Source organism: Siphateles boraxobius, unplaced genomic scaffold (genome assembly GCF_051911475.1).
Source record: "Siphateles boraxobius isolate OS27281-9 unplaced genomic scaffold, OSU_SipBor_1 30, whole genome shotgun sequence".
NCBI classification, from domain to species: Eukaryota; Metazoa; Chordata; class Actinopteri; order Cypriniformes; family Leuciscidae; genus Siphateles; species Siphateles boraxobius.
The window spans coordinates 7,188,107-7,210,442 of record NW_027508920.1 but is presented as its reverse complement, the minus strand read 5'-3'; the positions used below and the strand labels follow the sequence as shown (position 1 = coordinate 7,210,442).

At 37.3% G+C, this 22,336-nt stretch overlaps 1 long non-coding RNA gene across 1 annotated transcript in view; it reads left to right on the top strand.

Annotated features, from left to right (window-relative positions):
- Nucleotides 1-19,414, top strand: part of LOC143757232 (uncharacterized) — a 322,258-nt gene extending 302,844 nt beyond the window's left edge. The window contains exons 2-3 of the long non-coding RNA XR_013210451.1: nucleotides 17,631-17,724; nucleotides 19,378-19,414. This is a non-coding gene — a long non-coding RNA (uncharacterized LOC143757232). The remainder of the gene's footprint in view (nucleotides 1-17,630; nucleotides 17,725-19,377) is intronic.
- The last annotated feature ends 2,922 nt before the right edge of the window (nucleotides 19,415-22,336 follow it).

Sequence of the window (22,336 nt, the reverse complement as noted above, 5' to 3'; positions counted from 1 at the left end):
GTTCCCTGTTAGCTCAATTAGTCTCCCCAGGTGTCCCCGATTAAACATGCCCCCTTGTTATCTTGTATAGCTTGTTTGCCCTTGTATTTAAGCCCTGTGTTTCAGTCCAGTCTTTTGTGAGTTCTTGTGTGGTAATGTCGATGTTGGTTGTCCTGTTCCTGAGTCCTGTGACTTGAGTCCTGTTCCTAGTCTGAGTCTTTGTATAGTTACTGAATAAAGTGTGCTGCATGTGGATCCTGCTTCCTCCTTGCTTCAACCACACCGTGACAGAAGAACTCACTGACATGAATCCAGCAGCCATGCCAACCCTGTGCCCAGACGTCCAAATCTTGTGTCTCCGACAAGGAGATCGACCGATCGAGGACTACGTAAAGGACTTTCTGGAGCTGGCTCATCTGTCTCGTATGGACGATTTATGCTTGATGATATTTTTTCATGGAGGTCTATCTGAGCCGCTTAGCTACCTGATGCCACTGCATGACCCTAACAGGGCCCTTGAGCAGTATATCGACCTGGCCCTTTTACTGAGCGGTTCGGCATTTACTGTGGGCTTGGCAGATGAAGAACCCCGCGAACCCGCAGTACCCCCTGAGCCTGAGTTCCTTCACGTCAGTTCCGCCGAGACCGACCTGACAGAGCTTATTCCTGCCGAGCCTTCGTTTCACGTCAGCCCTATCGAGCCTGAGCTTCGCGTCAGCCCTGTCGAACCTGAGCTTCGCGTCAGCCCTGCAAGCCTGAGCTCCACATCACCCCTGTAGAGCCTGTTCAGCCAGAGCCTGCCCAGCCAGAGCCTGTTCAGCCAGAACCTAGCCCGTCTAGCCCAGAGCCCTCACTGCTGGTCCCGTCCGGCCCAGAGCCTGTGCCGCTGGTCCCGTCCGGCCACCAGAAAGATCCCCTCCACCAGGGCCACCCGAAGGGTCTTCACCGCCATGGCCGCCCGAAGGGTCATCTCCGCCGTGGCCGCCCGAAGGGTCTCCTCCGCCAGGTCCACTCGAGGGGTCTTCTCCGCCGTGGTCGCCTGCATAACCTCCTCCACCGTGAACTGCCTAGTCCAATCTGGCCTCCTGAACTCCTTGCTCCACCCTGGTCGCCTGCACAGCCTGCTCCACCCTGGTCGCCTGCGCAGCCTGCTCCCCCCTGGCCGCCAGTCCTCACACAATCTCCAGGCCCTCTTCCGTCCCATGGCCCAGGTCCGCCCATGTTCCATGGCCCAGGTCCGCCTATGTTCCATGGCCCAGGTCTGCCCACGTTCCATGGCCCAGCCCACCATTGCAAGGCCCTGGTCCCGTTCCCTGCACGGACCTGGCCCTCCCCCGGGACCGCCTCCGCTCCACCACCCTCCTTAACTGTCTGGTTCCTTTTTTGATGGGCATCGGAAGCCACCCATAGAGGGGCAATGTTGTAATGGCAGTCTGTGTTCCCCTGTCGTTTCTTGTTTAGTAGTTCCCCGTTAGCTCTATTAGTCTCCCCAGGTGTCACGTTAACACTTTACACTGAAAACTGATCATCGTGCACTCATTGCACTAAAATCTTTATACTAAAAACTGTCAGCTAAACCTCATACAGTAGATCCAGCCGCCTCAATCATGAATGAACATATTTGGAGACCATCTCTGCTTGTTTGCAGTGCAAGGGTAAATAAAAAAACTGATTATTTGAATAAATACAGCGTTTTCTTTATTCGAAACAAGATGTGTGTAAAGGCTAATGTTTTGTGTATTTGAGGAGCCGAGAAGACACAATTACAATTACACAATAACCTGTATAATTGTAGCAGCTCAAAAGTAAAAGGCACACAGACAAAAGACGTGGATCCAAGTACCACACATTAAACCAGGAGACCAGGTGAGAGTGAAAAGCCCTGTTCATGTGAGAAAGGGAGTTCTCACCACCTCTGAACATTGAGCAACACATTGGGACAAATACTTTCATGCTGGGTGACAATAATAAATGGAATGTTTCGAAACTAACATGTTTCACATGTCCTGTTGCTTCTCAACATGAGAACAATCACAAGTGGCATTTATTGGAGGAGTAGAGTGGGTAGATCATCTGTGTGGTTGAAGGAATATGAGTTACAGTAAAACTTAAATGTTGAAACTTTGTACATTCATGTTAAAATGCATCTTGTTTTGGTGTTATAATGCAAGTTATGCAAACAATTATACATGCCTGAAAATGCTTGAAACTGTTATGCATAAAAAGTAATGCAATTTAATTTACAGTGCATAAGTTTGTTGTATGTTTAATGACAGTACACATTTTATTTACTTTATTTATTTAGTAATATTTACTTAAAGTTATTTACAGAATAATACTGTAATTGTAGTAATCATAAAAAAACTGTTCAGAATAGTAGTCTGATACGAAAAAATCTTTCAAGAGAGGAAATGTGGAGTTTTGTAGTTTATCCACAAGGTGGCAGTAACATGCTTGAGTATTGAGGTGCTTAGTATTATCTAGAAGTGTGTTCACTGTGCTGTCACAGCATGTGCTGAATAAAGAGCCTCAATGAATGAATAGTCCTGTTGGCCAATGCTAGAGGACACCACATCTTCCTGAAAGGCACTAATCCTACATTTTTTTATTCTAACAGCATGCATAACATCTTTTTGTAGATAGACAATTTCTGTCTAATATCTTTACCTTATTTTGAATGCATGCACCATATGGACATGTATATGACACATACATGTTCAAGCATGAAAATGACTTAATTAGAACTAATTTCGTTTTGTGAAATACTGTGCTACTAGTTTGCTCACTTAACGATGGGGCATTAAAGGCCAACAGAAGCGTAAACTAGCCCAATTGTGTCCACTATCCAGTGGGATAGTCTCTGCTTCACGACCGAATGCCCTTTATAGTAGGGAGGTTAAGCCCAAAAAATAGGCCTTTGACTTCAAATCATGATGCAAAGGTCTCCTTTGGTATGGAAGTACCTTAGGGTCATACAAATCAATTAATCCTAAGACACAAGTGAGATCACACTTTATATCAGAAATAAACATGTTTTTTTCAAAAATGGCCACCAATGCGCCGAAAATACTCTAGAGCCCATATCTTTGCTTCTGTTGTCGCTATAATGACAAATTTGGTGTCAAAGTGTACATTTTTGGGGTCAAGGAATCCAATACATTTGGTTTCAAGTTTAAAAAAATAATAATTTTCCCCATACCATGACAATTGGGGGTAAATATGCACATTTCACATAAAAATTGACATCAGAGTGACTTTACTTATCTTTTCGTTCAAAAACTTAATTTTGTATTTAAGCAGTGCAGCTACTTCTGTACATTACATCTGTCCTAAGTAGCATGAGATTTCGACCAGTCAGGAGTAGCCTATAGCATATCAGTTCCTGCAACAACACATCCCATCTGCACCAGGAGCTGTGACAGCTGTTGAAGGTCAGAGGTGACAGGTTAACACTTTGAGGTTCGTATGACTTTCTCATTAAATAGAAAAATGTTTTTAATGTTAGATAACTAATAAATAGCTAGCTAGTTGACTATGAAAAAAAACCTTAGAGGGAAACCTCTTTTCTCGAGAATACTGAAGACAAAAATTATCCTTATAATTTTTATTAATTTAAAACACACTTGCTGCAGCTAGCAGACCTAGGCGAGGCAGCTCGCGCGCCTATTTGATGCTATGCGGCAACTGCTGCAACCTATCGAGGCACTGCACGTGACGTAAGCACCAATGAGTGGGCGTGTGGGCGAATGGGAGTGGCTTATGCCTATATAAGCCAGAGCTCGATAAGATGCTCCTTGGTTTTCATCGACTGAAACCAGATGGTAGCACAAGCACGGCAGGGTTACGCAACACTCATTCCCTCTTCTAGAGAGAACCGAGGTTACGTTAGTAACCGTGACGTTCTCTTACGAGAGTACACTCATGTCGCATAAGCTAGCTTACGCTACTGGAATCCAATTTAAAACGCCGTGCGTGCTAAATCTACCACAACACTGACCCAAGGGCGAGCGCCCTGAGTTAATATGATATAGGGATATAAAAATGGGCAGCTAGACCTTTAGATCGGCCACCAAATGAAACAAATAGCTTTCCTGACCGTCTGAAAGCCGCCAAACGTTCCATGTAAATTCTAAGGGCCCTAACCAGGCAAAGGAGATTCACGTCAGACTCGCTGTCAGATCCGAAGAGAGAATGTCAGATTGAAGAGGCGGTGGTACCAGTACCAGTCGGTCGCCTTCCAAGGTTTCAGAGCTGCGACGCATTTCTGATTGACCCTGAGGCGAAACAGATCGGAGGTCCAAGCTTGAGACGGAACTCATGCTTTCAGCCACCACTGCAGTGGGCGCATGCGAAGAAGACCCAGCTGTTCTCGACCGCCTTCATCTCTAGACAGTTTATGTGCAAGCTCTTTTCTTGGCTTGACCACAGGCCAAAAGTCGGTCTGCCCTCATAGAGGGCGCCCCAGCCCGAATTGGAGGCGTCTGTCGAAACCACTATCAGTTTAGAGATTACTCCCAGGTTTACACCTGTCTGATACCAGTCGACCGCCTTCCAGGGCTCCAGAGCTGTGACACAGTTCTGAGTTACCTTGAGACGTAAACGACCGGATGCCCATGCTTGACGCAGGACCCGTGTCTTAAGCCAGTGCTGTAAAGGGCGCATGCGAAGCAGACCTAAACGAAGAAATTATTAAGTTGTGAATGGACTGTGTGTTTGGCTAGGGCTGGACCCGAACATTCGAATATTCGAATATTCGTTCGGTGGGTTGGTATTCGATTTGAAAATGTGACATTCGAATATTCGTCTCTTTTTTCTTTTTTTTTTCACACCTGGCATCCCCCTCCAAACGGTTCTCATTCGCGCTTGAATATGTTTTACACTCTAAAATCTGGTGAAATATAATACTTAACATATAACTTCGTTATATCTACTTAATAAATATATTTGCTTCTTCTTGGACTACTAAAAGTGTTACTGCAATGGGGAGTGTTCTCTGGCTAGAGCACAGAACAGCGGAGTTTGTATGGACAGAAGTGCATGCCTGAGCTTGTATTTTGGGTTAAGCTGCGTTGCTTTGACATTGTGGAAAATAGAATAATAGAAACAAAATGTATTATCCTTTTTATCCGTTATTATCAATCTAAATTAATCTACTGCGAAATATAGGAGACTTTGAGATTTTACTGGGTCGTCACGTCACGTGCCCCAGTTAAACCGCCCATGAGTTGAACGTCATGACCGTCGCGATTCAGCGAAAAGACAAAAATGCAGAGGACTTCATCTGTGTGGGAGAACTTTAAATTAAGTGAGGAAGACAAGACAAAGGCAGTGTGTCAAATATGCGATTTGAAACTGGCCTACCACAACAGCACATCAAGCTTGAGAAATCACCTGAGTTCTGTAAGTAGACTGAGCGCCATCAGTAATTTTACACGTGGTAAAGACGTGCACTTAATTTTCTTGGAAAATAACGTTACTTGCGAATAGCCCAGCCTAATAATACTGTGTCTATAGGTACATCCCCAGGTATGGCGTTCGCAGCCATCAACATCCTCAACCACACCAAAAACTTCACAGCAGCTCCTACAATTCCGAAAACCAATAACGGAGAAAAGAAAGAGAGAAATACAAGATGCCATAGTTGAGTTCATCGCTATGGATATGAGACCCATTAATGTAGTTCAAGGCGAAGGCTTCAGAAAATTAATTAAGAAGATGGAGCCCGACTACACTGTCCCAAACCGCTCCAGTATTTCAAACGCCCTGTCTCTAAAGTACAGCGATCTGCGAGGCCAAATTTCTGCTATCGTTGCAAACTCAACAGCCTTGAGTTTCACAACGGACATTTGGACCTCAGTGAGTATGGAGGCGTACATGGCTGTAACCTGTCACTTTATTACTCAGGAGTGGAAACTCTCTGACTTCGTTTTGGAAACCAAAGCATTTCAGCTGAGCCATACGGGAATCAACATTGCGCAACAGCTTGGAGACGCGGCGGACGCCTTCGCCATTCCAAATTATAAGCGAGTAGCCGTTGTTCACGACAATGCCAGCAATATGAAGCTGTGCACCGAGATTCTGAAGAAAGAACCGGAGAAATGGGGCAATGTTCAAGGGGTGTGCTGCTCAGGACACACGCTACAGCTGTGCATAAATACAGCTCTAAAACAGGACCGAATACGTCGCACAGTTGCGGCTGCCAGGAATCTCGTGGGACACTTAAAAAAAACTGCAAAGGCTACAGCTGCTTTGAAAGAGAAACAAACGCAGCAGAACGTTGTAGATCACAAACTAATTCAAGATGTCGCTACTCGTTGGAACTCTACGTGTGAAATGCTTAACCGACTGGTGGAGCAACGATGGCCAGTGACAGCTGTTTTGTCAGATCCCAGCATCACGAAGAAAGGAGATCGCACCCTTGACTTTACAGCAGACCAGTGGAAACTGGCACAGAGACAGCAGAAGTACTGGGGCCCCTAATCACACTCACAGAACTACTTTCACAGGAGGCAAACTTATCGTTGTCTGCAACAGTGCCTATGCTCTTCAACCTGAAGAAACGCCACCTGTCACCGGAGGAGGATGACAGCCCTGCCATCAAAGAAATGAAGAAGACCCTCGTCACGGAGATCGACAGCAGATGGCAACTGTTAAGTTTGGAACCCGGCAGCATCTACCTCCTTTCTTCAGCACTAGACCAGCGATTTAAGCACCTCAAATTTCTTGAGAACGAGAAGAAGGACCTGGTCTACATTGAGGTTAGACTGATATTAATATTTTACATTTATATATTGTAATTTAATATGATTATTATGCCACACTAGGCTACTTTATCTTGTGCACAACAACGAATAGATCTGACTAAGAAAATGCTATTGGATTTTAAGGTTGTCCGCCTGGCTGAACATCTGCACCAGCAACAGACCGTTCCGGAGATGGAAGAGCTGTCAGGAAGCCATGGAGAAGAGGAGACTGCCGCCGCCGTGCCACCACCAAAAAAAAAAGATTGGAGATTTCAATGCTGATGCAGTCCGATGATGACGAAGAGGAAGAAGAACACGGAGACAGCGCAAAGAAAGAGATGGAGCAATATTTGAAAGACACCACTAAAGTACAGTCGGGGCCCACTTGCATGGTGGAAACAAAACAGTGACCGCTACCCTAAACTGGCATTTGCAGCCAAACACCTCCTTTGCGTTCCGGCCACTTCAACTCCATCAGAGCAGATTTTCTCAAAAGCTGGCTACGTCGTTAATAAGACCCGAAGTTCCCTTTTACCTGAAAATGTGGACAAACTCATCTTCCTCGCACACAACATGAAGAGAGTGTAGGTAGACTGCAACAACCTGTCCTGATAGACCTGATTGTGATTTATTTGAAAGTTCGACTTTTTCTGTTTATTGAAATGTGAGCTGCGCTAATTACGCCAGCCAGCCTAAAATTTGTTTTCGCATTAATAATTTTAAGTTACCTTGTTCTGTTTACAATTTGTTTAATTCTATAAGGGAATTTATTTTATTTTATTTAAACTGTTCGTTAATTGAAATGTGTGATGTTGTTATTGAAATTGTTATTGTTATTGCTACCCTGTTCTTTATTTAGGCTATTACAGTTCGTTCATTTATTTTTCGTTTTTCTTTATTTAAATTTCCTTTTTCCTTTATTTAAATTTCGTTTTTCTATATTTATATTTCGTTTTTATTTATTTCAATTTCGTTTTTATTTTTTATTTATTTCAATTTCGTTTTTATTTATTTCAATTTCGTTTTTATTTATTTTTTATTTCAATTTCGTTTTTATTTTAATTTTATTTCAATTTCGTTTTTATTTATTTCAATTTCGTTTTTATTTATTTCAATTTCGTTTTTATTTATTTAAATCTACCCTACTTTGTCAGTGAGAAAAATATTATAAGACTATACCTTATTAAAAATATTGCTTAAGTTAAAAGACCTGTGTGTGTGTTTTATATCACTGGAGTGTCCGTTCTCGGAGCATAAGCTCTGCTCGCGTGAGGCGCGCCGCTTCCCGCTTGCGCTGTTCTGTAGTTTATTAAAAGTTTATTAATTCTGAACGTGTCGCGTGACGTGTCTCGCCTGTCTCTCTATATTGCACCAAATACGACACTGCGCTCCCTTGTGAAGTCGTTTGGATGAACGGTTCTCGAAATAATCAAAATGCAAACGGACAGACAGAAATATAGAGATTCCGAAGCTTCGAATATTCGATGTTCATTACTACCGAAGCTTCGAAGCTCAAAAAATGGTATTCGGACCAGCCCTATGTTTGGCATGCGTTTTTTTTTATAAAAAATTGCCTCCAATTGTCATGTTAAGGACAACATTATTGTTTTTTAGTCTTGGAACCTATTTTATTGGACTCCTTGACCACAAAAATGTACCCGTTGATACCAAATTTGTCATTATAGCTATAACAGAAGCAAAGATATGGGCCTCTCAAGTATGGTCGGCATTTTTAAAAAATGTGATCTCACTTGTGTCTTCGGATAAATTTATTTCTATGGCCCTAAGGTACTTCCATACCAAAGGGGACCTTTGCATCATGACTTGAAGTCAAAAGTCACTTAACCTCCCTACTATTAGTGTGGCCACCGAAGCACACGAAAAGCTGCCCTGGCTGTATAAACTGACAGAACACTCGGTATATACACTTAAGGCCCGAACAGGGCAGAGTAAGTGCAGCTCTCGCCCGTCCTGCAGAAAATATGGGTGAAGGTTACCTGTGCTAAGGTGTTATGTGACTTTGACTTGTTACTTACACTTACATATTTACCCATAATTACCTGGTCAAAAGTTACTCCCTTAAGTCTTCTATCATACATAAAGGATTAAGTCCATAGATATGATTTGAGTCACTCATCTTTAATATAATAACACCTATTATGCAAAAATTCCTTTTACATGGTGTTTGAACATAAATGTGTGTCGGCAGTGTGTGTACACAACAACACAATTAGAACATCACAAACAATAGTTAAGAAGGGTAACACCAATAGAAAAAAAAACAAAAACAAACAAACAAACATGAACAACCAGTTGCATAGCTCTAAGTAATAACAGACAGTCATTTAAAATATGAAACGGAAAGATGAGGGCAATACACAAATTAATAAAATAAAAAAAGATTAAATACAATAAAAAGTTGTAAAGTTGCAAATTGTCCATGTTCTGAGAGCTTTTTTGTTAAGTGAGAGTGAAATTGTATATGAAATGTATTATTAAAGCTACTAAAGTTATTCAATCAAGATCAGTGAGAGATTTTTTCTTAGTAATTATATATTTTTTTGTTTGATTCATATTAAAAGCATAATATGAATATAATATGGACATATAGCAGTAGGTACTGTATATTATGATGCTTTCACTTTAATACACAGATCTAATATACACGTGATTTCTTTACTTGCTGTTTACATTCGCAGACATAACCGACAGTGTTTATGTGAACTATGTGTGCATTTGAAACTTTAAGTACATAAGTTGTCACGAATAAACTTCGGAAGCAAGTGCAAGTACACAGTTTTATTGAAAGATAATTGACTCTTTAACTCTTTAAAGAACTCTTTAACTCTTTTAACTCGGTAACTCTTTACCGTTCCTTTAAGATACAACAGTTAGTTCCGCGATGTCACACGCTGTACATCTCACAAACGCGCCCTCCTCATGCGCGAGCACGGGGCCGCCACGAGCGATTGCGATGAGGAAGATGATCGGCGAAGCAGGCGGGCGAGCCGTCACGCAACCACGGCGATCGGCGAAGCGCTGATCTGATGATCCGAAATGATCACAGGACCAAGTGTAACTGGTCTCTTGTCTGCGTTGTGTTTTTGGTTGGCATGAGAAGAACAGGACAGCATTCCGAAGATTCACAGATCTTTTTATTCCTGATTTAAAACAAATGTAATCAGCCTCTTAGCGTGAGAGTCGCACTCATTTACTCTATAAAACAAATGTGATGTGCACTTATCACGTGTGCTCTCATTTCCACATTTAGGCCCACATGCAAAAATATTACGTAAACGGGATGAAATGACAAAAATAACCACACAGACAGGTAAAATAATATTATACAGATTAGAGTGAAAATATAGACGTAATAGCAACAATTCAAATTATGATTAAAAAAGATTATCAAGAGCCCAAAATAACCTCACATCTCCACTGCATCACCAATGCAAAGAGGAAGAGGAGGGGACAAAACAGGAAATTGCGTAGGCTCATGATGACATCACAATTAAAGGGGAAGGCACACACTTCAATTAGGCAGTAATATCAGATGTAAACAAACCATTTTGTGTGAATTCTAATAAACAATATATGCATTTTAACAGTGTACTTTCTGTACCTGTTACACAATGTCACGTGAGCGTGACCGCGATATAGATAATAATCAAAACAGATGTTTTAGTTTTTGGCAGAGTATCCGAGGCATGAGCTGTTAAGGTTCTGCCCTCTTACGGAAAGCAGGTCGGGGAGCAGCAACTAATTTGCATTTAAAGATACACGCACAAAAACAGCATGTTTTACCTTCCACTCAAAAATGGGGGGTAACCAGGGCTGGACTTGCCATCGGGCATACCGGGCACTTTCCCGGTGGGCCGGCGTGCTTTTTGAACAGTTACAGATCATTCTTTAAAAAAATATATGTTTTTGTCTGAACGGCCCATAATACTCGTACATCGGCGGCGCATTCGTTTATTTTTGCTTAATTGGCGGCGCTGGGATCTTTGTGCCGGTGTAATGCATTGGACAAAAAAAGTCAGCGTAGTTTTTTTTTTTTTTTCACAGACCGGCCGTAGATCCAGCCGCCCATTGGTTCTTTTCTTGATTGACACTGGGCTGGTCCAATCACATCTTTAAACTCCTCTCCTTTTGGGCTCTGAGCGAGTGTGCAGTGTCAGTGTGTATCTGGCAAAATAGTCAGAGATGGAGAAGAAACGCAAGGAATGTGCAGAGAAATAGCGTGGAAAAAAGAAACGGGCCCTTCAAGTGTCTGATGAGGATATTGAGGAGGATCAGGAGAGAATGAGTTAGTGTAGAGAACTGTGGTAAGCAGAACTAGCCAACTTTCAGAACACTTAGGCTATGAGTGTAGGAACCCATTACCCAGTTACGCATTATTTACACATCTGCATAGTTGACGATTACGCATTTTTGTAGAATTGTAATGAGACGCGTTTGTAAACCATGTTTTCCGCCAAAATAAAAGATCATGTGTTTATCTCTTTCAACTATAGAAATTAATAGGCTACACAAATAATTATGAAAGTTACTTTAATTTTTCAGTTAATTTGTTTTACAATATATGGCTATTACTGTCATGGGATTAATATTATAAGTATTATTATGTAGTAGTGTAATGCAGACAGACACTATATCACAGCTAAAAAAGTTTTGAGTTTTTCTTTGTTCAATTTTCACACTGATTATGGGTTGGAGCTCTTAATTTTTAACTCTCAAAGTGCACCAGATTGATGATTTTAACATTAAAAAGCACAAATATTTCTTACGGGGGGCTCCCCCGAACCCCCCTAAAGGGACAGAGGTCCACCCACCACCGATTTGCCAAAAATCATGTGTCAAACACTGGTATTGCTATGCCAATGCAGCTTATAGCTAGTTTTAGGATTCATCATTGTGGAGTTTGATTGTATTTTACAATTATTTATTTCATCTATTAACTCTTACTCATTCCTACTCACTCATTACATGGCATTAGTGGTTTTAATAGGAGTGAATAGATTTACATTACATTTACATTTATTCATTTAGCAAATGAGAACAATAGAAGCAGTTAAACTAACAGTAGGACAACAATACGTAAGTGCTATAACCCCTCTCAGTTTAATTTTAGTGCAGTTTTTTTTATTTTTTTTATTTTTTTAAATAGAATAGAAGAGAAGAGAAAGTGTTAGTATTACTGAACCAAGTGCTGCCGAAAAAGATACGTCTTCAGCAGTTTCTTGAAAGTGGCTACTGACTCAGAAGCTCTGGTTGAGTTAGGCAGATCATTCCACCAACAGGGAACAGTCATGGTAAAGGTCCGAGAAAGAGATTTTGTGCCTCTTCCAGATGGTACCACAAGACGACATTCGCTAGCAGAGCACAAGTTTCTGGATGGCATATAAGTCTGAAGTAATGAGTTTAGGTAAGAGGGAGCAGTGCCAGTGGTTGTTCTGTAGGCAAACATCAGTGCCTTCAATTTAATGCGAGCGGGAACTGGCAACCAGTGCAATTTTGTGAGGAGAGGAATGACGTGTGCTCTCTTTGGCTCATAAAAGACTACTCTGGCTGCAGCATTCTGGATCAATTGTAGAGGTTTGACAGAGCAAGTCAAGTCAAGTCAAGTCATCCTCATTTTTATAGCGCTTTTAATAATGTAGATGGTTTCAAAGCAGCTTTACAGAGATAAACATATACTTTAAGGTAACAGAGATTGGTTTAGTTTTATAGTGGTTTTTGAAAATTTTATTTTTCCAGCTAAAGTTAGTTTTGATTGATTCACTTCCGTCTAAATGATCATTTGTTATTAAATTAGGGGCCGCTAAGACGACACCATTCTCTCTAAACAGACTTTAAACGTGAACCTGTGATAGATGCTGATGGCGTTCACATGCGCATTAAGAATTTATTCTATAGTCATGTGCGTTTGAATATATGTGCGCGGGTTTGTAATTCCTTACAAACCATGCCTAAACAAACTACTTGTCTATAAATTTTGATGCAGAATTTTATTTTATCTTATCACTTTGGGTAGGTACGCGAACCGATAAATTCCACAACGCTTTATCTGTAGAGTGGTATAGGGTTCCTCCATAGGGAGAGGCTAGTTGTCACTTCAGCACTGCATTGTCATCAGGTCCAGGCGAAACTCCTTCGTCAGATCTAGAAACGGTCTGGATCCGGCAGGCTGCGGGAAAACCTTGGGATAAACAAAGACACTAAAATTAGCGTAGATGCCATTCTTCTTATGATGTAACGAGTATATCAGAATTTAAGGGAAGTGTTCCCAGTTCCGGCTGACCTAATCTAAGCAGCCTAAAATTTAATTGTAGAAGTCTATAGAGTGTTATGTGAATGCTAGGTCAAAGAGATGTGTTTTTAGTCTAGCTTTGAACTGACAGACTGTATCTGCTTGCCGGACAATGTTAGGAAGATTGTTCCAAAGTTTTGGTGCTAAATAGGAAAAGGATCTACCGCCAGCAGTCGATTTAGATATTCTAGGTATTATCAACTGGCCAGAACTTTGAGATCGCAATAGACGTGAAGGACTATAATGCGTTAAGAGCTTGCTCAAGTACTGGGGAGCTAAACCATTTAGTGCTTTGTAAGTAATCAGCAATATTTTAAAATTTATACGATGTTTAATAGGGAGCAAATGCAGTGTTGACAGAACCGGGCTAATATGGTCGTACTTCCTGGTACTGGTAAGAACTCTAGCGGCTGCGTTTTGAACTAGCTGTAGTTTGTTTATTAAGCGTGCAGGGTAACCACCCATAAGAGCATTACAATAATCTAGCCTTGATGTCATGAACGCATGAACTAGTTGTTCCGCATTTGTTGATGAGAGCATATGACGTAATTCAGATATATTTTTAAGATGGAAAAATGCGGTTTTACAGACACTGAAAGATTACACCCAAACTGAAAGATTGGGATCAAAGAGCACACCCAGGTTCCTAACTGACGACGAAGACTTAACAGAGCAGGCATCAAGTGTTAGACGGTATTCTAGGTTATTAAGTGTGGAAGTTTTTTGTCCAATAATTCGAATCTCTGTTTTTTTTCAGAATTTAGTAGTAGGAAATTACTAGACATACAATTTTTTTATATCAACTATGCATTCCAATAATTTTGTGAATTGGTGAGTTTCGTTAGGTTTGGAAAAAATATAGAGCTGAGTATCATCAGCATAACAGTGAAAGCTAATTCCATGTTTCCTAATGATATCTCCTAAAGGTAGCATGTACAGAGTGAACAGTAGCGGCCCTAGTACTGAGCCTTGTGGTACGCCATACTGAACTTGTGATCGATAAGACATCTCTTCATTTACTGCTACAAACTGATAGCGGTCAGATAAATATGATTTAAACCATGCTAATGCAATTCCACTAATGCCAACATTGTTTTCTAGTCTATTTAAGAGAATGTTGTGGTCAATGGTGTCAAATGCAGCACTAAGATCAAGTAACACTAATAGAGAGATACAACCACGATCGGATGATAAGAGCAAATCATTTGTGACTCTAATGAGAGCTGTCTCAGTGCTATGGTGCGGTCTAAATCCTGACTGGAAATCCTCGCAGATATCATTTCTTTCAAGAAAGGAACACTGTTATGAGGATACTGCTTTTTCTAATATCTTTGATAGAAAAGGTAGATTTGAGATCGGCCTGTAATTGATTAATTCTGTAGGATCAAGTTGCGTTTTTTTAACAAGCGGTTTAATCATAGCCAGCTTAAAGGTTTTTGGTACGTATCCTAGAGACAAAGACGAATATGCGAGCAAGCTGGAAGACCAGCCAGGAGAGCATTACAATAGTCCAGTCTGGATAAAACAAGTGCTTGGACAAGGAGTTGTGTAGCATGCTCTGTTAGGAAGGGCCTGATAATGTTGTGCAAGGCAAATCTGCAGGACCGGGCAGTTCTAGCAATGTGGTCTGTGAATTTCAACTGATCATCAATTACAACCCCAAGGTTCCTAGCTGACCTTGATGGAGTTATGGATGACGAGCCTAGCTGAATGGAGAAGTTGTGATGAAGTGTTGGGTTGGCCACGACCACAAGTAGCTCTGTCTTCGCAAGGTTTAGTTGAAGGTGGTGGTCCTTCATCAAGCCAGAAATGTCTGTCAGGCAGGCTGAGATATGAGCAGCTACCGTCGGATCGTCAGCTGGAATGAGAGGTAGAGTTGCGTGTCATCAGCGTAGCAATGATAGGGAAAGCCATGTTTCTAAAGGACCTACCTGGGAGGTAAGACTCGAACCATTGGAGTGCAGTTCCCGAGATGCCCTTCATCTTTAGGATTGACAGGAGGATCTGGTGTTTAACTGTGTCAAAAGCAGCAGACAGATCCAGCAGGATGAGGACTGAGCATTTAATAGCTATACATATTCAGGGGCGTGAAAAGATCGGTTGTGTTTATGATTTATGTAGTGGGCAAGTCTGGGCCAAAATGCCAGGGCCAATTTTTAGTCCCATTCCAGCCCTGGGGTCAACTCAGACCTATTTTACAACTAGTAAACTGGGGCATAATAGGTCCACTTTAAGGGTAGGTTTACACGACAACGATATGCTTAAAACTGAGAAGTTTTTCCTTTGAGTTTTCCCCTTACAGACGGTCTCCATTCGTACGGATCCGCATAAACGACTAAAAACGATATATTCTGCTGCTAAGCCATTAGATGGCGATGAAACACTATAGACTGAACACATAATACGCATGTGCATGACACCATCGTCTTCAGAGATTCACGTTGGAGACCGTTTTCAAAAGTTTGCGTTTTCAGGCCCCCAAAATGAACTTCCAAAACGCATAAAAAGTACGTTTTTATTTGAAAACGGTGTTGTGTAAACAGCCCCTAACTGTAGAGGATTTTTTTCACCTGTTTTATCATCCACCAGACAAAACTCATAATAGCAACATTAAATGGTACAAATTTAAAAAGTAAACAATTATTTATGTCAATAGTAAAACAATGTTTGTTTTGGTGTATGCATAAAAGCAAAGAATGTCACAAAATCATTCAGGATAAGTGGCAAAGTTTAATACTTAAGTATTAAGGTAAGGTAAGTGATCTATTGGTTACCGATAACCTTAGCGAGCACCACTAATAGTAGGCTAATGCCATAACTGCCATTGCTTCAAAAGAAATGTAATATAAAGGGCTGTAAACTATTTTCAAAGTGTTCTCAGTAATAATTTCCTTCCTGTTTCACCAGATTCTAAAAATAAGACATCATGTGTGGATGGTTCTTCTGTCTTATATATTATACAAGACAGTCTTACGTATATATGTCTTATACAGTATATCTATCACTAAGGGACCGTTCGGTATTTATGGAATGGACCAACGGAGGAAAATAGGGGAGGGTCATGTCTTTTTATTCTTTGTTGAGGGGAGGGTCATCCAACTTTTTTTAGTCTAGGGGGAGGGTCACCCAACTTTTGTATTCATGAAAACAGCAACATTTCAAAGTGGCTTGTTTGGTGCATATTTTTTAATGTAGCTCCATTTAGCTCTCTCAGTCTCTGCCCCCCATCGCTAGCAGATGGGTCTGATCCAACAAAAATCAGACGCGAAAGATAGTCCAGATTGGCGCACGTGCTTCGGGTGCATCATGTCAGAACAGAACGCTAATGAAATGTTTACCCGGCAAAGTACTAGCAAATAATGAACTTTTGTGATTGTGAATAAGTGCAGTGTCCTGTGAGTGTAACTCTACCGCTGCATTCACATGTAATGTGAATGTCAGTCGAGTTTTACAGTATTGGGACTTTAGCCTTAAACTCTCGCCTGGCTCCGCAGCGCGAGCCTCCGCCAAAAATTAGTTAGAAAGAAAGAAAGATGGATCAGTTAGAAAGAAAGATTAGTTAGTTAGAAAGAAAGACAGAGTAGTAAGAAAGATAGATTAGTTAGAAAGAAAGAAAGATAGAGTAGTTAGAAAGAAAGATTAGTTAAAAAGAAACATTAGTTAGAAAGAAAGAAAGAAAGATAGATAGATGGATCAGTTAGAAAGAAAGAAAGAAAGAAAGAAAGAAAGAAAGAAAGAAAGAAAGAAAGAAAAAAATTTGGTAGAAAGAAAGAAAGATTAGTAAGAAAGAAAGAAAGAAAGATGATTAGTTAGAAAAAAAGATGGATCAGTTAGAAAGAAAAATTAGTTAGTTAGAAAGACAGACCAGTAAGAAAGAAAGAAAGAAAGAAAGAAAGAAAGAAAGAAAGAAAGAAAGAAAGATTAGTTAGAAAGAAAGAAAGAAAGAAAGAAAGAGAAAGAAAGAAAGAAAGAAAGAAAGAAAGAAAGAAAGAAAGAAAGAAAGAAAGAAAGAAAGAAAAAAGAAATAAAGATTAGGTAGAAAGAAAGATTAGTAAGAAAGAAAGAAAGAAAGAAAGAAAGATGGATCAGTTAGAAAGAAAGATTAGTTAGAAAGAAAGAAAGATTAGTAAAAAAGAAAGAAAGATGGATTAGTTAGAAAGAAAGAAAGATTAGAAAGAAAGAAAGAACGAAAGAGAATTAGTGAGAAAGAAAGAAAGATGGATTAGTCAGAAAGAAAGAAAGAAAGAAAGAAAGAAAGAAAGAAAGAAAGAAAGAAAGAAAGAAAGAATAAAAGAAAAAAAGATGGATCAGTTAGAAAGAAAGATTGGTTACAAAGAAAGATAAATTAGTTAGAAAGAAAGAAAGATAGGTAGATTAGTTAGAAAGAAAGATAGATTAGTTAGAAAGAAAGATAGATTAGTTAGAAAGAAAGATAGATTAGTAAGAAAGAAATATAGATTAGTAGGAAAGAAAGAAAGAAAGAAAGAAAGATAGATAGATAGATAGATAGATAGATAGATTAGTAAGAAAGAAAGATCAGTAAGAAAGAAAGAAAGAAAGATAGATTAGTTAGAAAGAAAGAAAGATGGATTAGGTAGAAAGAAAGATAGATCAGTAAGAAAGAAAGAAAGAAAGAAAGAAAGAAAGAAAGAAAGAAAGAAAGAAAGAAAGATTAGGTAGAAAGAAAGATTAGTAAGAAAGAAAGAAAGAAAGAAAGAAAGAAAGAAAGATGGATCAGTTAGAAAGAAAGATTAGTTAGAAAGAAAGAAAGATTAGTAAAAAAGAAAGAAAGATGGATTAGTTAGAAAGAAAGAAAGATTAGAAAGAAAGAAAGAAAGAACGAAAGAGAATTAGTGAGAAAGAAAGAAAGATGGATTAGTCAGAAAGAAAGAAAGAAAGAAAGAAAGAAAGAAAGAAAGAAAGAAAGAAAGAAAGAAAGAAAGAATAAAAGAAAAAAAGATGGATCAGTTAGAAAGAAAGATTGGTTACAAAGAAAGATAAATTAGTTAGAAAGAAAGAAAGATAGGTAGATTAGTTAGAAAGAAAGATAGATTAGTTAGAAAGAAAGATAGATTAGTTAGAAAGAAAGATAGATTAGTAAGAAAGAAATATAGATTAGTAGGAAAGAAAGAAAGAAAGAAAGATAGATAGATAGATAGATAGATAGATTAGTAAGAAAGAAAGATCAGTAAGAAAGAAAGAAAGAAAGATAGATTAGTTAGAAAGAAAGAAAGATGGATTAGGTAGAAAGAAAGATAGATCAGTAAGAAAGAAAGAAAGAAAGAAAGAAAGAAAGAATAGAAAGAAAGAAAGAAAGAAAGAGAATTAGTGAGAAAGAAAGAAAGAAAGATGGATTAGTCAGAAAGAAAGAAAGAAAGAAAGAAAGAAGGAAAGAAAGAAAGAAAGAAAGAAAGAAAGAAAGAAAGAAAGAAAGAATAAAAGAAAAAAAGATGGATCAGTTAGAAAGAAAGATTGGTTACAAAGAAAGATAAATTAGTTAGAAAGAAAGAAAGATAGGTAGATTAGTTAGAAAGAAAGATAGATTAGTTAGAAAGAAAGATTAGTTAGTTAGAAAGAAAGACAGAGTAGTAAGAAAGATAGATTAGTTAGAAAGAAAGAAAGATAGAGTAGTTAGAAAGAAAGATTAGTTAAAAAGAAACATTAGTTAGAAAGAAAGAAAGAAAGATAGATAGATGGATCAGTTAGAAAGAAAGAAAGAAAGAAAGAAAGAAAGAAAGAAAGAAAGAAAGAATAAAAGAAAAAAAGATGGATCAGTTAGAAAGAAAGATTGGTTACAAAGAAAGATAAATTAGTTAGAAAGAAAGAAAGATAGGTAGATTAGTTAGAAAGAAAGAAAGATGGATCAGTTAGAAAGAAAGATTAGTTAGTTAGAAAGAAAGACAGAGTAGTAAGAAAGATAGATTAGTTAGAAAGAAAGAAAGATAGAGTAGTTAGAAAGAAAGATTAGTTAAAAAGAAACATTAGTTAGAAAGAAAGAAAGAAAGATAGATAGATGGATCAGTTAGAAAGAAAGAAAGAAAGAAAGAAAGAAAGAAAGAAAGAAAGAAAGAAAGAAAAAAAATTTGGTAGAAAGAAAGAAAGATTAGTAAGAAAGAAAGAAAGAAAGATGATTAGTTAGAAAAAAAGATGGATCAGTTAGAAAGAAAAATTAGTTAGTTAGAAAGACAGACCAGTAAGAAAGAAAGAAAGAAAGAAAGAAAGAAAGAAAGAAAGAAAGAAAGAAAGAAAGAAAGAAAGAAAGAAAGATTAGTTAGAAAGAAAGAAAGAAAGAAAGAAAGAGAAAGAAAGAAAGAAAGAAAGAAAGAAAGAAAGAAAGAAAGAAAGAAAAAAGAAATAAAGATTAGGTAGAAAGAAAGATTAGTAAGAAAGAAAGAAAGAAAGAAAGAAAGATGGATCAGTTAGAAAGAAAGATTAGTTAGAAAGAAAGAAAGATTAGTAAAAAAGAAAGAAAGATGGATTAGTTAGAAAGAAAGAAAGATTAGAAAGAAAGAAAGAACGAAAGAGAATTAGTGAGAAAGAAAGAAAGATGGATTAGTCAGAAAGAAAGAAAGAAAGAAAGAAAGAAAGAAAGAAAGAAAGAAAGAAAGAAAGAAAGAATAAAAGAAAAAAAGATGGATCAGTTAGAAAGAAAGATTGGTTACAAAGAAAGATAAATTAGTTAGAAAGAAAGAAAGATAGGTAGATTAGTTAGAAAGAAAGATAGATTAGTTAGAAAGAAAGATAGATTAGTTAGAAAGAAAGATAGATTAGTAAGAAAGAAATATAGATTAGTAGGAAAGAAAGAAAGAAAGAAAGAAAGATAGATAGATAGATAGATTAGTAAGAAAGAAAGATCAGTAAGAAAGAAAGAAAGAAAGATAGATTAGTTAGAAAGAAAGAAAGATGGATTAGGTAGAAAGAAAGATAGATCAGTAAGAAAGAAAGAAAGAAAGAAAGAAAGAAAGAAAGAAAGAAAGAAAGAAAGAAAGATTAGGTAGAAAGAAAGATTAGTAAGAAAGAAAGAAAGAAAGAAAGAAAGAAAGATGGATCAGTTAGAAAGAAAGATTAGTTAGAAAGAAAGAAAGATTAGTAAAAAAGAAAGAAAGATGGATTAGTTAGAAAGAAAGAAAGATTAGAAAGAAAGAAAGAACGAAAGAGAATTAGTGAGAAAGAAAGAAAGATGGATTAGTCAGAAAGAAAGAAAGAAAGAAAGAAAGAAAGAAAGAAAGAAAGAAAGAAAGAAAGAATAAAAGAAAAAAAGATGGATCAGTTAGAAAGAAAGATTGGTTACAAAGAAAGATAAATTAGTTAGAAAGAAAGAAAGATAGGTAGATTAGTTAGAAAGAAAGATAGATTAGTTAGAAAGAAAGATAGATTAGTTAGAAAGAAAGATAGATTAGTAAGAAAGAAATATAGATTAGTAGGAAAGAAAGAAAGAAAGAAAGATAGATAGATAGATAGATAGATAGATTAGTAAGAAAGAAAGATCAGTAAGAAAGAAAGAAAGAAAGATAGATTAGTTAGAAAGAAAGAAAGATGGATTAGGTAGAAAGAAAGATAGATCAGTAAGAAAGAAAGAAAGAAAGAAAGAAAGAAAGAAAGAAAGAAAGAAAGAAAGAAAGAAAGAAAGAAAGAAAGAAAGAAAGAAAGAAAGAAAGAAAGAAAGAGAATTAGTGAGAAAGAAAGAAAGAAAGATGGATTAGTCAGAAAGAAAGAAAGAAAGAAAGAAAGAAAGAAAGAAAGAAAGAAAGAAAGAAAGAAAGAAAGAAAGAAAGAATAAAAGAAAAAAAGATGGATCAGTTAGAAAGAAAGATTGGTTACAAAGAAAGATAAATTAGTTAGAAAGAAAGAAAGATAGGTAGATTAGTTAGAAAGAAAGATAGATTAGTTAGAAAGAAAGATAGATTAGTTAGAAAGAAATATAGATCATTAGGAAAGAAAGAAAGAAAGAAAGAAAGAAAGAAAGAAAGAAAGATAGATAGATAGATAGATTAGTCAGAAAGAAAGAAAGATCAGTAAGAAAGAAAGAAAGAAAGAAAGATAGATTAGTTAGAAAGAAAGAAAGATGGATTAGGTAGAAAGAAAGATAGATCAGTAAGAAAGAAAGAAAGAAAGAAAGAAAGAAAGAAAGAAAGATAGATTAGTTAGAAAGAAAGAAAGATAGATCGGAAAGAAAGAAAGAAAGAAAGAAAGAAAGAAAGAAAGATAGATTAGTTAGAAAGAAAGAAAGATAGATTAGTTAGAAAGAAAGAAAGAAAGATTAGTTAGAAAGAAAGATAGATCAGTAAGAAAGAAAGAAAGAAAGATAGATTAGTTAGAAAGAAAGATTAGTTAGAAAGAAAGATAGATCAGTAAGAAATAAAAAAGAAAGATTAGTTAGAAAGAAAGAAAGATTAGTTAGAAAGAAAGATTGATTAGTCAGAAAGAAAAATAGATTAGTTAGAAAGAAAGAAAGATGGATTAGTTCGAAAGACAGAAAGAAAGATTAGTTAGAAAGAAAGAAAGAAAGAAAGAAAGAAAGAAAGAAAGAAAGATTAGTTAGAAAGAAAGAAAGATAGATTAGTTGGAAAGAAAGAAAGAAAGAAAGATAGATTAGTTAGAAAGAAAGAAAGAAAGATTAGTTAGAAAGAAAGAAAGATAGATCAGTAAGAAAGAAAGAAAAAAAGATTAGTTAGAAAGAAAGAAAGAAAGAAAGATAGATCAGTAAGAAAGAAAGAAAGAAAGAAAGAAAGAAAGAAAGATTAGTTGGAAAGAAAGAAAGATAGATCAGTAAGAAAGAAAGAAAGATAATTAGTAAGAAAGAAAGATGGATTAGATAGAAAGAAAGAAAGAAAGAAAGAAGGAAAGAAAGAAAGAAAGAAAGAAAGAAAGAAAGAAAGAAAGAAAGAAAGAAAGATGGATCAGTTAGAAAGAAAGATTAGTTAGTTAGAAAGAAAGATAGATTAGTAAGAAATAAAGAAAGAAAGATTAGTTAGAAAGAAAGATAGATCAGAAAGAAAGAAAAATAGTTAGAAAGAAAGATAGATTAGTTAGAAAGAAAGAAAGAAAGAACAAAAGAAAGAAAGAAAGATTAGTTAGAAAGAAAGATAGATAAGAAAGAAAGAAAGAAAGAAAGAAAGATTAGTTCGAAAGAAAGAAAGATGGATTAGTCAGAAAGAAAGAAGGATGGATTAGTTAGAAAGAAAGAAAGAAAGAAAGATAGATTAGTCAGAAAGAAAGAAAGAAAGATTAGTTCGAAAGAAAGAAAGATGGATTAGTCAGAAAGAAAGAAGGATGGATTAGTTAGAAAGAAAGAAAGAAAGAA